This window comes from Aphelocoma coerulescens, chromosome 1A (assembly GCF_041296385.1).
Source record: "Aphelocoma coerulescens isolate FSJ_1873_10779 chromosome 1A, UR_Acoe_1.0, whole genome shotgun sequence".
Taxonomy (NCBI): domain Eukaryota; kingdom Metazoa; phylum Chordata; class Aves; order Passeriformes; family Corvidae; genus Aphelocoma; species Aphelocoma coerulescens.
In genome coordinates, this window is record NC_091014.1 from 73,340,462 (window position 1) to 73,360,618 (window position 20,157).

Sequence of the window (20,157 nt, forward strand, 5' to 3'; positions counted from 1 at the left end):
GAGGAACAGGGAATGCTGTGATGACAGAAGTGCACTGGGAATCTGGAGTCACCCTGGCTCTCTGGATGGTTGTGTTGCTGGGACAGGTCAATCTAAAGCCTTAGGCAAAGACATTTGGAGCTTGACAGCAGCTCCTTAAACAGCCAGTTGCCCAGACACATAACAAATTAGTATAAATTAAAATTAAAAAGGGAGCATTTTAGCTGAGGAGCTCTTGTAACTGCTTAACCGGGCATGAAAGTGCAAGGTCAAATGGTCATGGGATCCTGCGCACCAAACACAGTAAAATATTAGATCCGTACAGTCCTCATTCCAGAGGATCTCAAAACTGTGGATGGGACATGTTCCTGTCAGCCCCAAGCCTTTTGTGAGCTCGGGGCAGTCATTAAAGCAGCACACAGCACTTCAGAGCAGAGCAGCATATGAAAAAAAAGGTGGTGAAGAGACGTGAATTTAAAGTAGTATGATTTAGTTACAGGATGTGATTTGTCTACAATGCAGGAGTTAAAACTCTCCTCAAGCAAAAAAACTGTGCAGGGAATTTTATTTATCAAACTTGTCAAAGCCTGACTTTGCAACAGAGACAGGAGTTACTGCACAGGCCTCGGAGAATAAAGAAGCCACGGAGAGAGAATGCAGCATCACAGAACAATTCTCTCTGGGTGGCCTCACTTGCATGTACAGAGCAACATCTGACATTGCATCATATATTCACCAGGCACTGCAACACAGGACATGGTCCAGAAAACAGACCCAGTATTACAGCACAGACTCTGCATTTTTTAGAACTTATTCCTGCTGTCTTATCTCTCTTCTTAGATTTACTTGCTTTGTCTACTTTTCGCTGCAAACTAGACTCTGTTCAGCTTGTATAAAGTCACAACCTGCTTTTTAATGAAAATACTAACTCTGGATTAAAATATGCCTGTGTAGAAAAGTAAATTTCTACAAAAAAGGGTCCTGAGACCCAGCCATGGTTAGAAATATACTAATAGCACAGCAGAGCAATACTGAGTATGCAGCTACATTCTTGTCCTGCATCTGCCTTCTCAAGAGCATTATTTAATTTACAGTTATTGAACCAGGAGTGTATCTTGAGATTCAAAGGACATCTCATCTCTGAGGTGACCCTGATCAAATGAGAGCTCACATTCTCTATAATGGGGTGGGGGTGGGAAGCAGAGGAAATGTAGACTTGGTATGTTCTATAAATAACTACCTTTCTTATTCAAGATACATGAAAGCTCCTTTCATGACAGCTGGTTATACGAGGGCTGTGCCAAACCACAAAGGCAGCAGACATTAACTCTTGCTTTTAAGAGTTGTGGGCACTGTCACATAAATTCTGTGCCTTTAGACCCCCCAGACATTTAGCCAAATAGACATTTAGTAGTTACGAAATGCTTCCAAATTCTGTGAGCTGCAAACAGCCTTTAATATTGCTTGAGATGACTTGCTGTCCCTTAAGGGAAGCTAATTTCCTGTTCTGCTCAGAGATGATAATATCAGTTCTTGTTTACATACATACTTTGGTTTCCAAAATTTTTGATGAAGTTTTGTAACTCTTGTCCTTCTGTTATCCCGAACACTGGCTTGCTACCTGGTGTGTACAGAAAATTCCCACACCAAGGTGAGGTATTTCTATTTTTTATTCTAGTTTGTGCAAAGTAGGGAGCATGGTGGGAACCCACGAATTGTGTAAATATACACTACATTTTAACAAATAAAGGCATCAACACACATTGGTTCCAAATTACACTCACTTTTCATTAATCAAACCCTTATTTGCTACTTATATCTCTTGCTTGTCATTCTAATTTTTCTTCACCATATTCACTGCTCAGTCCTGTTCACTTCACTCCTGGTGGCTCTTATCCAAACAGCCTATTCATCTCAAATAGCACTCCCTTTCCCTTAAAACAAAGGATTATCCAAGCCTGTAAATTTCTAAAAGTTTCACAATGCAACTACTTAATCACACCTGCCAAGCTATAGCTACTGATTAACAGCAAAATAATTCCCAAGTTTCATTCATATCTTGGACTATGTATCACTTCAGAGAACCTAAGAAGCAAAACAACAAGATCAGGGCTGACGAGGTGATGTGAAGGAGCCAAAGGAAAGTAGAAAGGGCAGATTATATCATGGTTGTCCCTCTGCCTAATCTGTGAAGATCCACTCACTCTATGGACACAGGAGGAAAACCAGGCTGAACACAGTTCTCTGTGGAAAGCCACCAAGCCCACAGACACTTTTGTCTCCCCCAGAAGAGTACTGAAAATTCAGGACACGACACAGACATCAGAGTCTACAGACCACCCTTTAGCTTAAAATGGTCAATGGTCTATTTTCCAGAAGACCAAACTTTTAAACTTTCCACAGACATTAAGCAAAAGACATCATTCCAGTGCCATCACCAGCATGCAGGGAGTTGCAAAGTCCAAAGGATTAACTGTCTCTGTTGTTTGGTGGCTTTCAGGTGCTTTGAGCTTAATGAAGAGCAATTGCTGAAACCTACATTTGTTAACCTGCACGACTTCTCTTCAGACGTTCAATCACAAATCTGTTGTTATTGCTGTGATTGCAGGGACATTCCAGGAACTCTTTGTCCAAACAAACACAAACTGACCTGTCACATAAAACTTATACAAGTCCTAGACTCAAGTGTTGGCCATATGCAACTATGAAACATATGGCTCCTTTTTCTCTGTCTACAAAATCTTCTAATGCTTTCTGATTTTACCTTCCACATCACAACACTTTGCTAGACAAATTTTCAGTTCATAGTTGACAGCGTGTAGATGCTCACATTAAAGGGACCCAGCTGTCATTTATGCTAAATGGTCCCAAAAAGCTCAGCTGTTTTTCTCCTTAGAATTCTAAGCTAGCCGAACAAATGCTGGCTTTAGGCAGCATAGTTGTAACAAAAGCATTTCCACTAATATTAGCTTCCTGAAACTCTGTTATTTTCATTTGCAAGACATATGTTATTTTCTTCATTCATAAAATTTTTATGAATGGCCAGTGTCTTGTGGGTGGACTGGAAAAAAACAGCCTCAGTTTATTTAGTCTGATAGAGAAAATATACAAAAAAATATCACCAACTTATCTCCATTATTAAGCAATAATTACCATATAATTTACAAATACTTTAAAATAATAACACCCTTCATATTGGAAATAAGCAGGATGAATTCCCTTTAAACATAAGTCAAGTAATTTAAAAAGAATTGCATAAGGCATTTTTTTAAAAGGCATCTCCCAAAAAAGGCAGGAAGGCCCCATTGTCTCATTTTCCCTTTTGTAAACAATGAAACTCTACTGACAATCAGTGAAGGTGTTCTAGCTCATATTCATGTAAACAAAAGAAGAACCTGCACATCCCCCTGCAAATTCAATGACAAATAAACACACAGAGCAATAGATTAAAGACTCACAATTGAATATGGGACTAATTTAACAAAGCATCTCTCAAGCAATTCCCTGATTAATTTCATCATTCATCTAAGTAGAAATAAATCATTGTCATCCATTAAAAGAACATTACACAGTACTAACAAAAAATAATTTTAGATAATGCTACTCTAAATCACTTTGATTTCATTGTTAGGTTGTTAATGCACTAATTTTTTGCCCACTCACTGCTAAAGACTTTAATCAGAAACCAAGTTCTTACTGGAAAAACGGGAAAAATTACTGTATTCAGCCTCTGATTTAATGCTGAAGATATAAAAATAATTGAAAACACTGAGAACATTAATTAGAATAATTTCTCTTTTAAATTAGCATTTTGAATTTGAAAGAGATGCTGTGGTTTTGCTGTTCCTTTTGAGAAGGTGGCATCCTGAGGAGAAGTGTGGAGTTCTACTGAATTTCCTAAGGAGCCAGCAAAACCCTGAGAGTTCATGGTGGTTTTTCACACTGTCAGATGCTGCAGGGTGGCACAAGCTGCTTCTTCATTGTTTACAAATTATGTTCGGTCTGATGCGCCCATCTGTTCTACAGAACTATCAAGACATGACAGCTTAACAACAAAAGCCCACCAATGTCAGGGAAGGCATATTCCCGATAGGGGAATGTGTGGGGTGGCTGTGGTTCTTTCCATTTCACTCACTTCTCTCTAGGCAAATTCCAATCATCCCTAACCAGGAGTCCAGAGCAAGGAGTGACTAGTGACAGCAAGGTAACAGACACAGAATCACAGAATGGTTTGGGTTGGGAGGGACCTTAGAGATCATCTTGTTACAACACCTCTGGGCAGGGACACCTTCCACTAGACCAGGTTGTTCAGAGCCCCATCCAAACCTACCTGGCCTTGAACACTTCCAGGGATGGGGCATCCACAACTTCTCTGGGCAACTTGTTCCACTGCCTAACCACCCTCACAGAAATAAATCTCAAATTCCACATATCTAGACTAAACCCACTCTCTCTCACTGGAACAGGTGGGGCTCTGATTAAAATGTGATTATTACAAGAAGAAATGGTGGCAGTGACTATGAAAGGAGATAAGGAAGAGAGCCTACATTGGACCTCCAGCTACCTTCTTCAGTTTATTTTGTCACTGCCAACAAGTACATGTTGAAACCTGAAGCTCACTGATGGTACAGAAGAAAAGTTGTCCAGGTGGGATTAGCTCCTCTGTAGGTCCACATAACCCAGTCATGACAGTGGTGTCTTTATTCAGCCCTGAAGTGGAATTCAACGTTCAAGCTTATGCAAACTTTGTGTTCTTCACAAACATGTACTTTAGGCAGTGTTGTTTTTCATGAGATTAGAACCTCAGAAACTATTTCCACAGGGACACAGGGCTGCAAAAGACCACTTGAAAGACTAAATGCATTGCTGTGCTGCTGCAGGAAAAGCTCTACTATCCAAAAAGACCCATGAACTGCAGAGCAGCCACACACCAAAGAGAGAACACTTTTGCAACATTATTCACATAAACCATGGAGTAGCACCAACTAAGCTGGCAGTAACTTTTAGTTCCAGCTGTACTTTAAGTAGGAACTTCAAAATGGTATGATCTTTAATAGCTTTCTACCCAGCATAATGTCACTGCAAGGGAGCACTTGCTTGGAATTAAAAGAACATTTCAAATTGCTGATGTGGCATTTAATTCAATAGAGTCAGCTTCCATACAGCCAGGACAGCAGTGTGGGGATTACGGAAAAAATAATAATAAAAAAAGCACATTTGTAGATTGGAACAGACTACTGACTGTATATCATAGACAGTATTTTAAACAATGAATGCTCTGGCAATGTCAAGGGAATTCACCTTGACAAGACAAAAAGAATAAATGGGTGAGAAATTCCAAAGATCTGCAAGATTTCTGGATCCAAACTTTATGGCCTGCAATGCATTAGGACTCCAAATTTTGTATTAAAAATTATAAAAAGAAAGTATCATTTGGTGATATTGTGGGGGTGGGGAGGGTGTCTCTTATTCTGGGAGATGTTACAGTTTCCAACATTTCCACAGTTGGGAAGCCTCAAGAAGAACTTATGCTGCCTCCTAAATAACAGCATTTAAATGTTCTGTGGAGTCACCCAGTCCCATGTAAATGGTGGAAAATGGAAAACTAATGTATGAATTCCTTGAGGAACAGCATGACCAGAATCCATAAACAACTGCCTCTGTTGGCTTCCCTCACCACCTTCTCATACTCTTGAGTGACTCCTTTGATTTTTTTCTTTTAAAATCCTATGTGATAAGGCTAAACCTCAAGTCATAGGACAAATCACTAAACTCATCCAACATCCACAGGAACACTCAGCAAATTCTTCCTTTTGCCTGATCTCCTGACAACACCAGATGCCATGAGGCTCAGAGGACACCACCATCCTCTGTGTGGGATTGTCAGCCCTGCTCTGCTTTGCCAGCACCTTCAGAGGCAGGTACACAACAGCCTTCCTCTTACATTTCAGCTGATTCAGGTTAAATGCTGGCACGGTCCAGTATTTACACAGCCTCCCAGATCACTGGCACTAGGTGGCAGAAAGACACGTAGGAACAGCAGGTACTCCAGCACTCATCTCCCTGTTTCTTAATCTGCTCCAAGTCTGAGCAGAAGAAAAAAGCTGTGTATCAACCTGTAAACACCAAGGCTGCATTAATAAAATGCTCTAAGCTTAAGCCAAAAACAGTGCACCAAAACCTCTTCAAGTTTTGACTGTGTGTTTCATGGAAACAAGGATGAACACAAGTCATCACTTCTGGGAAGAAAACTACTTTTTTAATGTCATGCAAATGTATTAAACAACATGAGTAGTTATGACCGTTCAACGAGTTTTTCTGCAGGTCTGAGAAAATGCAGTATAAACTTCAAGGCAGTTAATCTCCTGCCTTGCAGTGCACAGTATCCTGGCTGAGGAAGTTATTCTCTGTAGGCACACACTAACTCTCATGCACAAAAGCCTTTGTTAAAGTAAATAACTGTTACATTCCAGGTAGAGAAATGAAGACAAAAACAAATAATATAACTGCCAAGTGACAAAGTCCTCCAACTCTGCCTGTACTTTCTCCCTCAGTGATTTCAAGATGCACAGTTTAAGAAGCAAGCAGAAACCAAAAGAGAATAGGGAAAATTGCAGGATATCTGCTTACATATATCTGGTGTAGGAATAAGTAAAGAATGTTGAATTTTTCTCTTGTGGCAGTGTGGGACAACACACAGACAGCAAGGAAGATACCTGGAAATTTTGCAAGACCATTGTTCAGTAAGGGGTACTGTTTACTTTTCCCAGTTTTACAAAAGGTTTATCAACAATTTCATGTTCTTCAAAATCTTATTAGCAAGACACAGTACATGCAATAGATAAGGTTAGTTTCAGCTCATAAAAAATAAAAAGGGCTTTCAATCCTACTTGAAGAAAGGACAATAACACTTACAGAAAGGAATGGATGTCTGAATTCCTGATCTCCCTGATATGAATAAGCAGCTACAACAAAGGTAATTAATCAACTTATATAGGCATCAAAATACAGATTTAGTTATCATCAGAGGTATCAAAATAGCAACACACCTCCATTTTGACAGTATATTAGACAATGAACCTCAACAAGGAAAAGATCCTCTATCAACAAGTGATCCTTGCCTTTCCTTTGCCTCTGTATAGTTCAGATGAATCACTGACATCTTTTGAAATTCACTAGTTCAAAAGACACCAAAGACAAGTAGCAAGGATTGAGCTGTCCAGGAAATTTGCAATTAGAGTTTAAGCAGAGTTTAAACACTGAGATTGGTTTCTCAGCAGCATGGAAACACTACTTATGTTTTTTAATACTTGCACACTTCCATTTTTTTCTCCTCTATTAATGAGAAAAATGAAGCCTCTTAAGAAAGTTTCACAGGCAAAACATAACTATTTTAAGACAAATTTCAGACTTTGAAAATTCCAAATTTTACAACGCATATGGAGATTATTTACCAATGTATCAATCTGCATCTTACAACTTTAGTCTATCCTTCATGCAGAAAACTATATGGCACATGATCTGGCTCATGTAACTAACAAGACATGAAAAGCTGACAAGTAAGACTTGAAAAGCAGGTAAACAACACACAAAGAAAACAACACAAAGAATTTCAAAGACTACACATTAAGCAGTGGTACAGGTTTACATTTAGAACACTTTCTTCAGGGCAGTCATCCTGAAGAGAAGTAGAGCCAAGGTTAAAAGCCCTTGCTGGAAAGTCAAAAAGGTCGGCAGCATCAAAGATTTACGTATAATGAGTGACTACCAAAGTGTTTAAAAAGCCATGTTTACCAAATAAGGAAGCAATTAGAGGGAAGTGCAGTGCCATGTAATGTCATGTCTAAAGGTTATCAAAACAGAAGTTTAGAAGGCCAATGAGGTTGAGAGGAATAACTACTGCAATTACAGAACCACTGAAGTTTCCATTAGCTATTTATTTTTTCTGGTAATGAAAACAAAACTTAAAATGTATTTTCACGTAGAGGCATGAGAATAATTCATTAATAACTTGTCAAAACTGATTTGAATAAACAACAGTCACTTCTACATCAATAATAAAACACTTAGCAACATAAGATTAAAATGGGGAAAAGTGTCATTTCATTATATAAGGGTGTAGCTTCCCTAAAAAGTAATCAGAAAGTGTCATTTGTTGCAAGCTTATGTGAAGCCTTGTCCAGAGAAGAGCAACACAATTGGGGAAGGGTCAGGAGCACAAGTCTTGTGAGGAACAGCTGAGGGAGCTGGGGGTGTTTAGCCTGGAGAAAAGGAGGCTCAGGGAAGACCTTATCACTCTCTACAAGTGCCTGAAAAGAGGTTGCAGCCAGGTGGGGGTTGTCGCGACAGAGGGAAAGCCCGGACGCTCAATATGAGTGGATCAGCAGGATTCCGTTTATTAATCATACTAAAGTTTCTTATATACTATCAATAATAGGCTTATGAATATTCGTAAAGGCGCATTCTAAGTGGTTCACGTAGTTTTAGCTGACTTCTTAACCCCTCCTAACTCCTCTTCTGTGGTCAGCAATTCTCTTTCTTCTTTGTCTTTTCTAACCCACAGTATTTTATTGTTTTACTGCCAAAAACTCAACCTTGCTAACTCTGCAATAAAACACTTAGCTTAGCAATAAGAACTCAATGGAAGCCCTGTTGTTGAGCAGGAGAACTTGTAGCTTTTTGCAACTTCATTTGTTACACAAAATTCATGCCATCAAACTGCAGGGGTTTGATGTGCCCTTTCTCACGTAGCCAATCTTCCACAATATTCCCTTTCCCACAATCTTCCTCAATATTTCCCCCGATATTTCCCCTGTTTTTATTAATTTGAGCGACCAAAACTCCCTGAGTTAACTGTTCCATGCGTTTGGCTAAACAAGAAAACATAATGCGTGCTCCAAGCAAAAGCAAAAGTGTAATGATTATCCATCTGAGGCCTTCCTTTATGAGGCTTGTGGCCCAAACTCCAAGTCCCCCAAAAGTCCCTTGGAACCATCTATCGAAAGAACTGTCTTGAACTGTGAGCTTTTTGGTGTGTTCAGTGAGCCATTGAAGCTGGGCGTGTATGGATTGACTGTGATCTGATAAATTAAAACAGCACATTCCTTCTACATCCTTGCATCCGTGTCCTTGTGCTAGCAGTAAAAAATCAATGGCTGCACGATTTTGCAGTAGAGCGTGGCGCAAGCTATCCACGTCTGCAATAAGCTCACCTATCAGGTGTGAGGTAACATTTGCTTGCTTGCCTGTCCAGCATGCCAGCCTTCTAAGCTGAGTGAGGGCACCTGCTGATGCAGCTCCTGGGGCTAGGAGAGAAGCAAAAAAGACAGCAGGATCTTTCCATAGTAGCACCTGGTCTTTGCAATTGGAATCTAATGAAAGAATGCTTCGTCGTGATTGCTTATGTGTGATATTTAGCAGTTGCTGAATGCTAGGGGCAAACATTTTAGTTTCCCAAAATAACACGGTCCTCCCACTGGCTTAGAAGGCACTCCTGGCCATGCTCTGTCTCCACAAATGAGGAAAGTTGCTGATGGTAACCCTCTGGGTTCTTGTGGAGGATTATCAACTGGCCATACTGATCCATTGCAGTACGCTGAGATGTTAAAGTACCATGAAGCAGTAGGGCTCAGCCATGTGCTGTCTTTTGGCTGTTGGGGGCTGTAGGTGCTGTCAAAGTGACTGCCTCCAAACATGAGACAATAGGGGCTAGGCTGAGAGCCTAAGAGATCTAGCTCTTGAGGCTCAAACATGGATGTATTAAGGCCTAAGGCAATTGCTCTTGCTTGGGCAGCTAGAGGGTTTTTCTTTATTTTAAGAGCATTGCAAATGTCATAAGGGGAGAATTTAATATCGAGATAGTCGTCAGTGAGAGTGGTAGAGAGCACATTGCAAAAGGCTGAAAGTGCAGTTTCTGGCTCTGAATAGTTAAGGGTGTATTTTTTAAGGCTACCTGTTTCTGCTACCCCAATAAGGCAGGTACGGAAGGGATCAGAAGGTGTTGCTAAGGATAAGCAAAAGGAATCCTGGCCTATTTGGTTAGCCCAGGTAACCCACATGTTCTTTCGGTTGTCTGTGTGGCTAACATGATGTGAATTGGGAGCATGCACGGTTATCAGCGATGTTGCAAGCATTAAAGCGATGGCACATGCGTTCTCACTCATGGGTACGCACCATCCATTGGTGTGGTATTTTAATGCCATCTCCGCAAACCTTATGCGCTATTGCGGATTTAAGCTGTATATGAATGCGAGCAACCTCGTGGTTAATTCGCCAGCGAAACTCAGCAATAGCTCGTTGTTCAGCTGATTTAAAAAGATCAAGACCCTGATAATCTGGTAACCCAGTTTCCCTCTGTAACGCTGTCTGTAACGATTCATGTTGCCAGGCTCCCTCACAGATAGTACACCATGCTCCCTCTGATAAAAGCGACTGATGAACCCACCACTCTCTATTACAACCTGCACATTGGAGAAGGGACCATGCAACGTGCCCTGGTCTCCCACAAACGCAACAGGTATTACATTGAATTTTCTCAGGATAATACTGCGTGAGGGCGTCCAGAAGCTGCTTTGCTTCCTCCCAGGATTCAAAGTGCCTAAGTCAGGCAGGCACAATGTTAGCGAGAGATGAGAGCACTGGATCAGCCACTAGATGTAGTTGAAGCAGGCTCAGCTCCGGGAGGTGATCTCGTACAGGCTCCAGGTCTACGCAGCACCGGTTTGACCCGCGGCTGGGTATCCACTGCGGACTTCAGGCGGCCTAATGCTGGAACATGCATAACATCCATCTGCCAAAGTTTATTGGCTTTAAGTCCTCTGGGATTAACTCCACAGCCTATCCCAATTCCACTATTATGGAAACTGCACACCGGGCAGGCCTTGACAATCGCTTGTGCTTCGGCTATGGAAATGCCATAGCTTCGTGCAAGTCCTTTAGCATTCTGATGGAAGGTGGCATGGGCCTCTCTTGCCTGTTGATGAACTGGTAGTGGGGGCTGAACAATTCCTGCTACGAGCTGATCAGCCCGGTCATTTCCTTCCCCGAGGCCGTCCATGCTCATGTGGCTTCTAATATGTAGCACTGCGTATGCTTCAGTTCGTTTAGCAATTGCTATTTGCATACTTATCAGGAGTGCTACCAGTCTCTGATTTTTGAGGTCACGCAGTGTTGCGTCCTCAATGTGATTTGCAGCCCCTACTACATACAGAGAGTCTGAAACAATATTGAGGCGAGTGTCCTTCCATTGAGCCAAGGCCCAAGCAACAGCATAGAGTTCTAATGTTTGTAATGAGTCCTCTGGTGCTGCCTTTAGTATCCGGTGCTTCCAGGTGTTATCATTTTTCCATGTAACTGCTGCTTTTCGTGACTTCCTTCCAGCATTAGTGAATACAGTAAGAGCATTGTCCAGCGGCTCTTGAGCTCTTTTTGGTTTAGAAATCCACTTGTGGTTAGTTATCCACGCTAGTGTAGGTGTTGGTAGTGGCCTTGCCACCAAATTAGGTCCTCTGTTTAAAAGGGCTCGCTGTAGTTCCGGTGAATTGAACAGGAACCATTCCAGATCTTTGGGCGATATAGGTATCCATATCGTTCCAGGATCTGTTCCATCAACCTGCAAAATTCTGATGTGCGCTTTTTGGATTAGATCTGCTAAAGTTGCCACTTTTTCTTGTATAGTCCTTCTGGGCTGCAAAGGTGGTGTAATCCATTCCAGGACCCTAATATCCTTCGGTGGCTCCCCCGTTTTTATTAACTTGCATTGAGTGATGGCAGCGATCAGATACTTTGAGCCGCATATGATTGTAATGTTGAAAGGCAAAGTAAGATCATGTCTTGTAGTAAGGCCTGCGGTGATCTGCTCTGCTATAGTCTGTAACACAGCTTTTGCTCAAGCGTCAGAGTAACAGCTTGTGAAGGGTTGGTGCCCTTCAAAAGCGGGCGAAGCTCATTTAGCAGTTTATTAGGAATGCCAGCTACGGGGCGAAGCCACTGCAGGTTTCGTGGATCTAAAACTTCCTTCACCCCTGGGGTTGGAATGTAGGGGTGATAGTCCTTCAGTGAGAAATGGCAAAGGCACCAATTGGGCCAGTTGGGTGCCCTTTTCGATGAAAAGAGGTGGAAAAAGAGTCTGTACCATGATTTGAATTTCTCTGGTATAATCCGCATCAATTAGTCCTGTAAGTATTTGTAATCCTTCCATAGTGGCTGATGAGCGTCCAATTAAAAGTGCTCTGACCGCTTTCCTGTTTATAACTATAGGTCTTTTAACTCCGGTGGGGATACGTTGCGGTCGGTTATCTGTAAGGGTACAGTTCATTGAGGTTGCCAGGTCTAGCCCGATGCTGCCCTGGGTTGCAGGTTGGAGGCGGAAGGGTTGCTCTGCAACGGTGTCATGTTGCTTGGCAATGGCGTCACACAGGCGTTGACTTCCTGGGGTGACGGTGTCACATAGGCGTTGACCTCCTGGGTTGTTGGGTATGCTGCCGTTTTTGGTGTTATCGCGGGGCGGGCCCTCCCGCTCGGCTTCTCGTTTCCCGGCTTTCTGGCGCGGCAGGCAGCGGGGGCATGGGTATTAGAGCGGCAATTCTGGCACCACACATTGCTGGAGTTGCAGTCTTTTCTCACGTGGCTAGAAATGCCACAACGAAAGCACCGTAGCTGGGTGGCTTGTCGTAGGACCCGTTGGCTTTGCAAAGGAGCAAGAGCAGCAAGAATCTGATTCTAGGACGCTTTAGCCTGTTTTTGAATTCCTATCCCTAATACGCTACGCGTGGGGGGGGGTTGCAGTTTTGGATGGCACATTGTTTTAGCAAAGCACCATGCAGAACTTCTGGAACTTTAGCTGCGATAATAGTGCTTACTACGCGATCAATAAAAGTACTAAATAGTTCTTCTCGCCCTTGTTTAATGCCCTGTGCTTTTCTCTGAGTGTACGCTCTCAGCCCTAGCAGCTCTTTTAGTGACTCTATGCAGTGGGTCTCTTGCCCTCTCTGAACTGCTACTGATTGCTAGCAAGCAGCTTGCTAATATGCTCTAAACAACATAAGCTGATGCTGCGTTACTATCAGCTTGGTGATACTGCGAATGTCGTTTGGCAAAAGCAACGTAGAGCCCCACATAAAGTCTAACATTCAGCGAGTTGGTTCCCCCTTTATTCTTGATTCATTAACAGTGGCACGCAGCTGCATGAACAGTTTCCAATCTAAGGGTTAAACTGTAACAGCAACTTGACCTTGGGCATTAGGGGCTGAGTATGTAACTGGGAAGGCGTGGGCAAACTCTCTAGAGGTATCTAGGTCTCCCTCAGCGGCAATGTTTTTGCAACTTTTCGCCAAAAATCATCTCACTCTTGCGCAAATCTTTGACCCTTCTGCAAAAACAGATTAGTCTCTGCACAGAGCTCAGCGTTAGCGTGTTCTGTTTGGGGTACAGGCGGTACAGGCAGCCAGCCTTCCCCCTGAGGCGGTTGCTCTAACTGCTCCAGAGGCTGTGAGGGGGCAGATGGCACTGGGTCAGATTTTGGCAATGGAGGTCACGCATGAATCACATTAGGAGGGGGGGAATGGTTTGCAGGTTCGAGTGGAGTTAAAGCCTGATGTGGAATTTCCTATTTGCATTGTAAACGAGGTCATGGAAGGTGGCAGCGGGCAGCTGCTTTCTTCCTTGTCTCGTTTCCTATCCCGTAACGCACCCAAACGCTTTGAAGCCGCAGCGGCTGCCTTTTGCTCTGCTTCATGCTGTGCGAGAGCATTAACAACTGCTTGCCATGGCTTCATAAGCTTTTGGCTACCTTATCGTCTTGAGCAACTGCATCCAAAATCTTTTCTCTAAACAATTTCTATCGCTCCCTCTCAAAACTTCATTTGGATTAATAAAACAACTCTTAGCAACTGCATAATCTAAAAGTCTAGGGCAATTCTTTTTGCAATCTATCCCTGGCGTGCTCCGCTTTTTTAAAAAGCATTTGAGCAAATAATAATACACCGCTTGTCTATTTTCCATACCTATCGTCAGCGTGCGCTGTTGCAGCCTTTGCAAGACCTGTGCGGTGCGTAGTGGCAGGACACCTCTGTAGGTGCTCCTGAGCCCCGAGGTGTGAATATTCACCACCTTTTTAGCCTCCTGCGCTGCTTACGGGACCGACGCAGGCTCTGTCGTGCCGTGGCCTCAGGATTTCCTCTCTAGGGTCCCTGTTCGGGCGCCATTATGTCGCAACGGAGGGAAAGCCCGGACGCTCAATATGAGTGGATCAGCAGGATTCCGTTTATTAATCATACTAAAGTTTCTTATATACTATCAATAATAGGCTTATGAATATTCGTAAAGGCGCATTCTAAGTGGTTCACGTAGTTTTAGCTGACTTCTTAACCCCTCCTAACTCCTCTTCTGTGGTCAGCAATTCTCTTTCTTCTTTGTCTTTTCTAACCCACAGTATTTTATTGTTTTACTGCCAAAACCTCAACCTTGCTAACTCTGCAATAAAACACTTAGCTTAGCAATAAGAACTCAATGGAAGCCCTGTTGTTGAGCAGGAGAACTTGTAGCTTTTTGCAACTTCATTTGTTACACAAAATTCATGCCATCAAACTGCAGGGGTTTGATGTGCCCTTTCTCACGTAGCCAATCTTCCACAATATTCCCTTTCCCACAATCTTCCTCAATATTTCCCCCGATAGGGTTTGGGCTCTTCTCCCAAGTAATAAGCAACAGGACAAGAGGAAGTGGCCTCAAGCTGTGCCAGGGGAGGTTCAGGTTGGACATCAGGATGAATTTCTTCACTGAAAGGTTTGTCAGGCACTAGAATGGGTTGCCCAGGCAGGTGGTGGAATCACCATCCTTAGAAGTGTTCAAAAAACACCTGGATGTGGCACTCAGTACTCTGGTCTAGTTGACAAGGTGGAGATCATTCAAAGACTGGAATCGATGATGCTGGAGGTCTTTTCCAACCGAAATGATTCTGTGAAAGTTCTTTTGGGGCTCACTCCTCTACTGAGTGTGCAGCCAAACAGGGAGGCCAGGCCTCAGGGACCCAACCCAACCTAAGACCAAGATAGCACAATTGCGCATTAGAATCTGGAAAATAATTTCACACCAAGGCCTTTCCTTACTGACTCGGTGCTTCCCTTGCTTTTAGCATCATAGAATTCACATAACCCAGCCCACCTCCTGCTCCAGCCAGGGCCACCTAGTCACTATATGCTGTTTCTTACATGTCAGGACCCTGGACAGCTCTGGGATCCACTTCGCCCCCCCGGCTTTCCCCGCCATCCTCTGCGAGGTGTACTTACATTCCCTGACGAAAGAGGCTAAAGCAAATGATGTGCCACCCTCTGTTCGAGGTTGCAATTTGGAGAAGACAATGACAAGTTTCAATAAACTGCAACTCTCTTCTGCCACTGAACAAACAACCATGGAAATAAAGTTTCAGGAAGAATTTCTCCATGGAAAGGTGGGTTAAGCATTGGAATGGACTGCCCAGGGAGGTGGTGGAGTCATCATCCCTGGAGGTGTTCAAGAAATGACTGGAAGTAGCACTCAGTGCTTTGTTTTAGTTGACAAGGTGGTGATTGGTCAAAGATTGGACTCAATGATCTTGGAAGTCTTTTCCAAACTTAATGATTCTATGGTCCTGTGAAATCACAGTAGCTGCTAGGACATCATATTATTTTGTTATTTTAAGATAACAAAATCAGACCCAGCAAATAGGTTTTGAGCTCCCTATCAAGTAAAACAAATTTTATTTTTCACTTAAAGCAATTCCCAAACCAAATGCAAATCCAGGGCAAACTAATGAACATCCAGAGCAGCAGGAAGCTATTAACACAATGGTAATGCACTGGTTGAATACTCCCTCAGTAATAAGCACAACATAACAGAAAGCTACTTGAGTCTAGAGCCTTTCCCTCCATTTTTGGGGCCTACTTCAGGCCCAGTTTAAAGGCTAGGCTAAGGAGGGACAGTTTCCTAACAGCAAATATTTGAGCCTTGTGACCTGGAAGAGGATGGGGTAAAAGAGCAAACGACTTGAAGTGTACCAGCAGGGAATATCCAAGTCCCCAGTAGGGATGAGAGGTTGTTAAAAAGGCTATGCTGAATCCACTCTCAGTACTTGCTAACATATAACACTAACACTCAAACATGGTGACTGCAGCTTCCATGCAGCATTTCCAAAGACATATCCTTGCCATACTTGTTTCTCTGGCTGAGAAAATTACTCCATTCTGCCTCTTGTACTCACTCTGCTGCTTTAGTTTTCGTCCCTTTACCAAGATATGTCATACAAGAATTGTCATGATCTTTCACCTTTTGAAAACTGAGTTGTCTGATTTTGATACTCCTCAAACTTAAGCTTCTAAATTTTCCTTTAGCTTTCTTTATTCACATGAGGAATCTCATGGAAAAAGACAGCACGGGTTGGTTGTTGGCTTTTGATAAGAGATATATAAAATCATAGAATGGTCTGGGCTGGAAGAGACTTTAAAGGTCATCTTGTTTCAGCATCTTTCACTAGACCATGAGGTTCACTCTGAGGTTGCTCAGAGCCCCATCCAACCTGGCTTTGAACACTTCCAGGGATGGGGAATTCACAGTGTCTCTGGGCAACCTCTGCCAGTGCCTTCCCACCCTCACAGGGGAGAATTTCTTCCTAATATCCAATGTAAACCTACTCTCTGTCAGTTTGAAGCCATTCCCTCCTGCCCTGCCACTACATTTAACTGTGTCCTCTGGTTTCATCTTCCCACAGTATCTCTAATTTTTTTTTTTTGAGCTCTCTAAGTCAATTAAAGAGAAATATTCAAGTGTTGTTGCTCTCCACTCATGTCTAGATAGCCTTTAAAGGGCAGACAAAAATGATTGCAAAATTACTTTTTGAATGTTGTACAATATATTCCTTCTCAATTGTGTCCAGCCAAAAAAGTCACACTTAGAGAAAATGCTTTTTCCCCTGGGCATATAATCTTTTATAATATGACCTGTAATTAGAAAGCCAGATTAGGTTCTTTTCTCTTTTTTGTATCACTAGTAAAGATTCTACACAAGTGAACCACCTAGACCTTCCACTTTTGTATTGCTCCTCTCACAATGCCATTCATGACACCTGGAAACAGTAGATATTAGACCATCCCACTGCTAACAACCAAGTTAGCAATGATATCATGCCCTTTTTTCCCAGTAAATATGATTGTAGCAACTCTAGAATACGCAGAGAACAAGTAGATTAAACAGATTCCTTTTAACAGCATCCCTGTTGTAATCTTACTTACATTTGCATACCCTTCAACATAACTCTGTTCTCTTTTCACCACAAACAAATGTGACTCTGTCTTGGACTGCCAGAGCCTATATATTCTCTTGTTTTTCACTCAGCTTCTCCTTTTTGTCAGCAAAGCAATGGCATTTTGGGGTGTTTTATTTCAGAGTTAAATCCCAAAGAGAAACCTTACCAGAACTACTGAGTATCATTGAGCTTTTGTATGAAAGTCTTGGAGGCCTGTGAAGTTTGTAATCTTTTATAAATCAAATCAATATTCAACTAAAAAGTTTATGGATATTAATAAATTAATGGCCTGCATTTTTCATTCATGAAATAGTTTAGTGGCAAAGTTTCCACTTAAGCAGTGAGAATTTTCACCACGGTTTCATTAAGCCTGAAGGGGACACTTGTAGATACAACTGGCAGACTTTACACTACAAATATTCCAGTGAAGAGGAGGCTGTTTTACAACACTCTGCTAAAGATAAATTAGCAATGATTCTACACCAGAATTCAAAATGGGCAAGACTTTCACAACGAGTTTGGCAAAGTGGTGGGTCACTACACTATTTTGTTTAAATCACTTCTCCCACTCCTACTTAAAATTCAGACATCCAAATTCACTACATGAGAGAAATGCAAGAACTCCACTGAACTTGCAGTAATTCATATATAACAGGACTCCACACAGAGCTCCTTTCACTACAGAACAAGCACAAACCCACGTGCTTCAGAGCAGGAGCTCTACTCTGTCAGGTCAGCCAGGGATGGAGATTAAACACTCCCTCAGGCCTCTCAAGCCTCAGGCACTATGAATGCCACTCATCCCAGGGAGCGGCCTAGGGAATAGCGCCACACAGTTTGGTATATTGGGTGAGCAAAAGGTGAAAAAATCCCCTTTCCAAGAGGATTGCATAGCAGGATGCAAGATTTCAGGCAGCCAGCTCTCAGCACTTCTCCATTTCTCCCCCCTGCCACACACAAGAACATATTCTAAAAGCACACAGGCAGACAGACAAAAAAAAAAAAAGGTTTTAGCTGAGGCCTGGAGAACAGGTTGATATGAAGGATGGACCTCTAAGGCAAAAGCTCACACTGTAGTCAGATAAACCCCGCACTGCAATTCCTAACATGAAAGCATGTGTACATATGAAGAAATATCAAGCCCTAACAGGGAGACTTTTCAACAGAGATTTCCTTGGCAGATACAGTATTTTCAGTTACTTTCAAAGTACTGAATGATGTAATTGTATATTCATATGTATCTCACACACACATCTACAAAGACAGATTATAGCAACAAAAATGCAATTATAGACCATAGCATCTGGGAATAAGCAATAAACAGAGAAAACTACAAACTCCATAAATGAATGAAAAAAATATTGCCATGATTTTGTAATAAATATATGAGAAGAGCAAGTGCTCAGTGCTGACCCAGCAGATGAGGTAATAGCCTACACAGCTGATTGGACACCCCTGAATTTATTTCCTCTAATCGCTGTTGTAAGTTATATCCATTTTCACAGCCACAGTGGTGCCTCAAAGAACCTAAAGCACAAGAGTAAAGCTCAGCCATTCAATTAACAGCCCGAGCAGCTGTGGGGATAGAAATTAAAATTATTTTCTCCATAAAAATCTGTAATTTCTACAGTGCATTTTAAATTTGAGATATTCTATGTATGAATTTTAAATTGAGGATAATTTAGGCTAGCATTTCTCAGCATTCTGATTGCAATCAGGATGTGTGTGTCATGTTTAATTTCTGTTTCGATTGTTCATGGGTTTCCATGATTTGGCTTGGGACCTGATCTCCCAGCAGCCTCTCCATGACACTTCAAGCACAGAATTCCAAACCCCAGAGAACCTACAGGCTGCAACACAGCCTCTACTGCAGCTGCTTTATTTTCTGTTCCTTCCCTCAAATGAAGGTTTCTCTCCTCCATCCAAATGAAACTACTGCAAGTCCCAAAAGAGTGGGAAGAATTTAAAAGTACAGCATAAATTGCTTTTAACACACCACCAAAGTAAAAAACAATTTTCACTCAGCTCATCATTTTTAAAAGACAGCTTTTTTTCTCCCTTGAATAAGTAGCTAGACATACACTGAAGGCAAAACACAAAGACATGACTATCAAAAGACAAATTTTAAAGTAAAACCTGTGTTTTTAAATTTACTTTCTGACAAGAATTTGGAGTGCACTGCCAGTAAGTGGTAGTTAGGCATATGTTAGTGAAAGGAAAAAGACTCTGAAAGCATAATTTCAGAGAAAATACTTTTTGAAAGACCATGTATTCTGGTGGAAAGGCTACTCATTAGAGCCAAATGCATGCCTTTCATACTTCTGTAAGTGGTACTGTATTTAGCTTCTCTGAAAGTACAACAGGGTATTAACATATTTGCCAGAACATGGAAGAAATTTCTTACATTTACAGGGAAAATGGCTATGAAGTCACTGACTTGGATTGCTGCCAAATAAGGAATGCTGCACAACTTATTTCTTCTGTATTTACTCAAGTTTTAAGGAGATTTCAAAAATGAACCACACCTGACCTGCTAATGAGATATTTAACAAAGTCATTTTATATGGTTTCCAAAACCCTGATCTGTAGAGCATTAAAATAACATCAAATTAACTTGAAAATTCCACAGACAAATGTCATCACAACTTGCTAATTCAGAATGGAACCAGGGTATTTTTGTGGTCTTAAAAGATCAAAACAGCACACAGAAACAAATGGAGAGAGCAAAAGACAAACATAATCACAGAATCATTTAGGATGGAAAAGACCTCCACAGTCATCAAGTGCAACCTTTGAGCCATCACCACATTGTCAACTAAACCAGGGCACTGAGAGCCACATCCAGTTGTTTCTTGAACACATCCAGGGGTAGTGACTCCACCACACTCTCTACCATCTGA

The 20,157-nt window shown here is 41.9% G+C and overlaps 1 protein-coding gene across 1 annotated transcript in view; it reads right to left on the reverse strand.

The window, feature by feature from the left end:
* The window catches only part of ST8SIA1 (ST8 alpha-N-acetyl-neuraminide alpha-2,8-sialyltransferase 1), a 107,876-nt gene that overhangs the window by 43,227 nt on the left and 44,492 nt on the right, over positions 1–20,157 (reverse strand). The window lies entirely within an intron of this gene.